Below are 6,517 nucleotides of genomic sequence, written 5' to 3' on the forward strand. Positions count from 1 at the left end.
CTTACTGCCTTAACCCAAGTTTCGGCCATTGAAAGATAGCCTTGCACATGGGTCTCTGACAGTGGCTCACAATTCCTGGCCTCTGTCTTTGACGACTTCTGTGCTGCTAATGGCATCAAACGCGTCTGTAGCCCTCTGTTTCCCCTTCCTGCAATGGTGAAGCTGAATGCCTGGTCCGGACTTTAAGGCACCAGATGAAAAAGGCTACTGTATCCTCCATCACTACAGCAGCCCTTACTTTGTTTTTGAACACTTATTGCATCACACCAGTTAACAGTCATAGCCCTGCGGGGCTCCTCCGTGGTCACCAGCCTTGGAACTTGCTTCATCTGCTGACACCGTCACCATTGGAACCTCGCTTGCATCCCTCCAAGTGTTGCACCCCTTGCAAAGCAGTGTGGGCATGCTCCTATGGGAGTGCTTAGGCTTGGATACCAGCTACAGTTGATGATTTACATCAGTTCTAACTCAGAAGGGGCTTGAACGCCATCACCAGAACCAACTTCAGCCCCAGACACCAGCATCCCCTGCGCAGTGCGCCTCGCCCACCACCTTCTAGTGCCGATATGATGCAGAGCAGCTAATGTGGACATCCCATTGTTGCCCCTGTGGCTCCCTGTGGATCAGTGGTTCTCCCTGACACGGCCATCTCCACAGCCTACAGTCGACGAGACTGCACCTTTGTTCATATCTTTGTTTCATCTTCCATGGCACTCTCTGGAGTGTTTCTGCTCTTATGCACTGGTTTCAGGAAGAGGGGTCTTGTATCGGGCTGCAAGTAAGTTAAATGCCTGCCAGAGCAAATGGGTCTCAATGGACGATAGGGCAGTGTCGCACAGCGTAGTGAGCGCACCACTGTCTCACCACATGAATACACCAGCCAGTAGTGCTCCCCATGCCAACATAAATACCACCACATGTCAGCCACTTAGTCAGTCGTGTACTTAATTTGATAGTGTTCATTACTATCTCCACAGTACAACTGTCTACTCGTCGACGAATTCGCTTTGATATAGATTTCCTCTTTGGCCGTGGTTTGGAGTGTGGCTCATATTTGACCTGTTGACAGGAGTGTGTTGAAGGTTTGTTACATGTAGGTTGTTGCATAGGTTGCTATGACTTGCTTTTGTTGTGTTTGGTCCGCCCTTCAGTCAGCCTGGTTGCTCCACTCTGGTGTAGGTTCGAGTCCCATCCGCAGGCATCTTCTCGCCTTGTGTTGTCACCATTTCTCTTCTGTTTTCTGACATGTGCATCAGTATCCAGCCACTCATGGATATAGCAGTTTTGGCACAAGCTGTTGTTCAAGCTTGTTTCAGCTGAGTTTCTTTAAGAAAGAAATAAGTTTGTAGAGTGTTATTTGTAATAGTGCACTGGAGATATGAATAGCAATGGCAGAGGTGAAACCAAAAGGCTTAGAATATTTAGAAACATGTTGTAAAGAAAGTTTTAATTGGGATTCATGGAAAGAGCACTCATCTGAAGGGGAAGATGTCAATAATAGCTTATGAAACGTGTTGGAAACTGTGTCCATGTAAACATGGTTCCACAAGGAGGTTAGGTGCATCAGTTCATCTGTACCAAACATTGCAATCAAAACTAGTTCTTTTGCATATGGATCAGCAATGACATCCCAATTCCTGGATTCTCAAAGACAACTTACCAAATCTTAAATTTTTTTGCACAGTTTCTGAAAAATAAAAGTGCAAGAAAATATGGAATGCAGTGTGTTCACTCTGTTTCAAACTTAATAGTAGCAGAATGAGATTTTTCCCTCTGCAGCGGAGTGTGTGCTGATATGAAACTTCCTGACAGATTAAAACTGTGTGCCCGACCGAGACTCGAACTCAGGACCTATGCCGCGAAAGGTCCCGAGTTCGAATCTTGGTCGGGCACACAGTTTTAATCTGCCAGAAAGTTTTAATAGTAGCAGTTGGCCAAGATTATCTTTTTGAATAAAAAACTTTATGCTTGACCACAGAGAGAAGAGGGAATAGAACTGGTTCTTTCAGGAATGAAATTGAAGTAGCATGCACTTGATGTTTTTCTTCTCACTGAAATGACATGAAGGATAATCTTGGAACAGAAATGAATAATCTTCAGCAAAGTCATAGATTACAAAAACTTGTGCCTCTTTTAAGTTATTTTATATAACCAGAAAACTGGTTTGTCCCACTTTATTCACCAAACATAAGCTAACAACAGAAGCAGAGATTCATTATTTTCAAAGTCAATTCCAGTGATAAGCAATTTTATGCTGCAAGTAAGTACATCAACGAATTAATTCAATCTGATAGAGTATCTCTCATACAGGGAGCATGCAATAATATATGCAAAAGCTACAGTGAAAAAACTATGATCTAACAGTAGAATAAAGGCTACTCAGTGTTTCCATACTTGTTAACTGTTGATCATTTCTTGTGATATGAACTGCTAAGAAGATAAAATGGCCATTATCCAAACCACAGTGAATCATTTCGCTGTGAGGATAGCACTGAACTCAAACATCTGCTTCATTTCTGACTGCTTAGAACATGATACAATGGCTTTTAATGATTTCCAGTTGACAATGATTTCACTGTCAAGGGAAAAATGCCTAACCTAAAAAGAGATGGTCTGCTTTTCTGATGGTAGTGCTGTACAATACAAAAACATAAAAAAATTCTCAGGACACACCTTCAGAAGATTGATTACAAAATTAATACAGAATATCGTTATTTTTTCACAAACTGTAATAAAAATGCTTGCATGGACTTGCGGTCATTGTCAAAACACTTGCTGCTAAAGCAAGATTACACAGCCCATTTGAAAATCTCTCTCAGTCTGTGGTCATGTGTGTGTGAGTTGCGTGACAGAGAGAGTGAGTGTGTATGTGTGTTGTCTGTTCTGATGAAGGCCTGTTTGAAAATGAAATCATGATCCACTAAGCAGTGGTAAGCTTTTGCTCAAGAAACCATTCTTGGTATCCACTTTGTATTAAGTATAACAGATGAATACTAATAAACTGAAATAAGTTTATTGTGCCAGTTCAGCAACTGAGAAATCATCTAGAAGACACCGTCCAGTGTCTGAATTTCAACCTTCAATTAAGCTGTGGCAGTTATCGACTGCAAGAGGCAACCGCCTCATCTTTGAGAAGGAACTTCTTTGAAAACTGTTGAACTCAGTGTGATCCAAACTCTGTATTCAAGTGGATGTGTTTGTACCAACATGATCAAAATAAAGTTAATTCATTATTAACGAGTGAATACTTAATGTTGGGTTCGATATTACTGTATGTAACATCTCAATCGCCATAATGGTGACCCCAACGCTCACGAATGCCACTTACGATGCCAGAAATGTGTACTGGAACATCGCCATGGACAAACAATGCAGCAACTCTTTGTCGGATTTATACGTCCATTGACTTCGCATCGCACTGCATCTGGATGCAGTGTACAGGAAGTGTAATTAGTGTGTAAATTTCCGACTCTTGTGTGAATTGTGCTTTTTGGTAACTTTCGTCACCTTCTCACACATCGACAATGCGACCAAGGCGCACACGTCATCTGTCAAAACCTGCTCAATGCATCGGTGATTTCGCTTCCGGACAGTGCAGTGCTCCTTCGCCAATTAATTTGGATGATTTTGACTTGCTTTTGTGTAATGCATTAACTTTGTGCAGTGCTTTGACACCGGACAATCATGCCAAACAATGGACTACAATAAACGGGGACTATGTTGCAAATCCCAGTTTGCACAAACTAGGGCTAAATGGCATGTCTGGTCGAATTCACAAACGCCCGTCATGGCTACCGCATGTTCCGCACTGCGTGCAAATTCGTTCGACCCGGTTTCCACACAGCCCATCTTCCAGAGTTCGAATGTTCATGCCAACTTTTCCACCCCTTCTCTGCACTTATCCCTCAGTTGCAGCATTCAACTACCAACATTTCTCTCATACCAACTTCCAGTGTGGTTCACGGCCACGGAGTATATAATCTCCTCTTATGGCATCACCGACAAAAGTGAAAAATACCTTGTACTCTTCAGGCACCTAAAGGACTATCATTATATAATTACGGACATTATCTGTGACAATTTGAGTGACAAGTACACCAGAGCAAAAGCCGCTTTAATTCAGTGCCTGTCACCAACATCACAGGAACAATTTCATCAAGGCCACCCTACCGATCAACGACAATGCACCAATTACACTGACAAAAATGCTGGCTGTTTCTCAGTGCAACACTGGACGTGCCATGCCTCCCTCTACGCAGCACCCGAGCCGCACCGACTCTGCTCGACCGCTACCGACAGTGACGTCATAGCCACCGCCTGCTGGCTCACTGACCTTGACCCAGTCAAAACAAACAGCTGCGTGACATATGATCCCGCCACGGCTACCGCACTCGCATCTTGTCAATGACTTGACGGCACTACGCACCCTTACCGCCAGGCCGTTCACTACTTGATCACGCCCGCAACTTGTTCACCCACCCTAGAAGACAGTTTCAGCCATATCAATGCTTCATACAGCAGTGAACGTGTTCTCACTCTGCCGCCACCAAGTACTGAGTTTCACATTCACGATTGCACACACGATCTCTTCTACTCGAACTGTTACATCTATACTGTGCTGCCGACCTTGTCTTGCACACCAGGTTACCCTTTGGTAGAGACAGATTCTGATTTCAACCCCATCTTACTCAGTGATACACAGCAGACTGCTTCACGACATATATTTTCGCCTGAACAACTGGAACAGTTACATGAGCAAATTGCAACATGCAACTTGTTGGTACAAGATCAGTTACACATGCTGCAGCCGACACCGACCGAGCATGACATGCAATGAGATGCTCCTGTCATTGTTCCACCTTCAACTGCTGACGATCTTTTGCCGTTACTACCAGCTGCAACTAATACCCTGACGATCACGCTACATGGATCTATGTCACAACTGTCATCATCACGCCGCCTCAAGTGGGAATTCTTTCCTTTGTAGTTCCAGACACTTAGTTTCTGTACCACGGCATAATCAGCCACATTCCAGTGCCACTTACTTTGCCGCCCTCTTCACTACCTCTGCAATGTACGACCAACACATCTGCCATTTCTGCTTCGACGAGTGAGCATCTTTCCGCTCCGCGTGAGCAACTTGCAGCCTTATGACTCGACTGCAGTGCCGACAGCGACAGCACACACGCAGCTCCAGTTCCATCGAACTGTATCACTTCTCCACCACGGACCAGTAGTTCATCTGCTGATTCGACCTCTTCATGTTCACATTATGTCTCATCACCTTCCTGCTCCGACCATGGTTTCGCCGACCGCGTCCGCCTTCCACCACCTCTCGCCGTCGCCATGCCTCATGCACAGGGCTCATGACCACCGCCCCCTACCCCCCAACCTTCAATCATGGCTGTTTCGCAAATCAAAACACCAACACTGTCAACTCCACTCAGAACATCCTGCCATCTACCGCTGTAACACACTGTTCATCCACAGACTCTGAGGTGACGCTTCCATCTACACCGAAGTCATCTGCCGCCAAGGTCAGTCATGTGCAGCTTGCTGTTTTCTCCCCTGCTGCGACATCAAGCATCTCTATAACTCCGTCATTACCGCGAGTGTTGCTCATCCAGCATCTCTTACGCAACCTGTTAAGCCACAGCATGCTTGCTCCTGTATGTCATATGGCCAATAACAAACTATTACCGGACACATTGCACTTACCGCGGCAGTCACCAGCAAATACTTTGGCAGTACATCGCATCGCATCTTCGACGCACTCCGCACCTTTGATTGGATCAAAACCCTACTGCACCACACGGCCTCGGCACGACGATGTTCTCCCCACCGACACGTCACCGCCTTCTGCTTCCACCCTGCTATCAGCAGCATGGCAAGGTCAACCTGTGGACGCCTTCCGCACCTCCTTCCCTCCGCTGGTCGCGCCTACCAAGACATCAAGAAACGGTTTGATCACGCCTCGCACTGACGCCCACCACGACACGATCGGTCATGCCCACCCACACGATCAGCCGGCCGGGTGCACACACGCCTCTCATCATCCTTACACATCTTAGATGAGCTATCTGATCATATTCCAAGGAAGTTTGAGCCCAGTACGCCTGCGGGAACAGTCTTTACGTCCAACCTGAATGAGATATCATAATCATCAGTAAATTAAAAAAGAGTTTAAGTGAAATGTATCATACAAGGAAGATGTCAAGTAACGTACTGAAAGAGATTACTTTGTGCAGCTCATTTATTATATTTCTTTTTATCCTGTGTGTCAGGAAAGCTTGCATAATACTTTTTTCTAAAAAACACAGATGATGATAATTTAACTTATTGCCATGAAGTTGATCTATTTCAGGTAATTTTTATTTCTTAAATATTTCATCACTTTGTTATAGGATTAATGAATGTATAATTCAAATCTTGGTGCACCTGATACTTTGTCTTGACTTTTGAGGGAAAGTTTTGAATTCACAGTTTGTTCACACATGTGAAAAACACAGGTTTTTTT

This window comes from Schistocerca serialis, chromosome 1 (genome assembly GCF_023864345.2).
Source record: "Schistocerca serialis cubense isolate TAMUIC-IGC-003099 chromosome 1, iqSchSeri2.2, whole genome shotgun sequence".
In the NCBI taxonomy this organism is placed as follows: Eukaryota; Metazoa; Arthropoda; class Insecta; order Orthoptera; family Acrididae; genus Schistocerca; species Schistocerca serialis.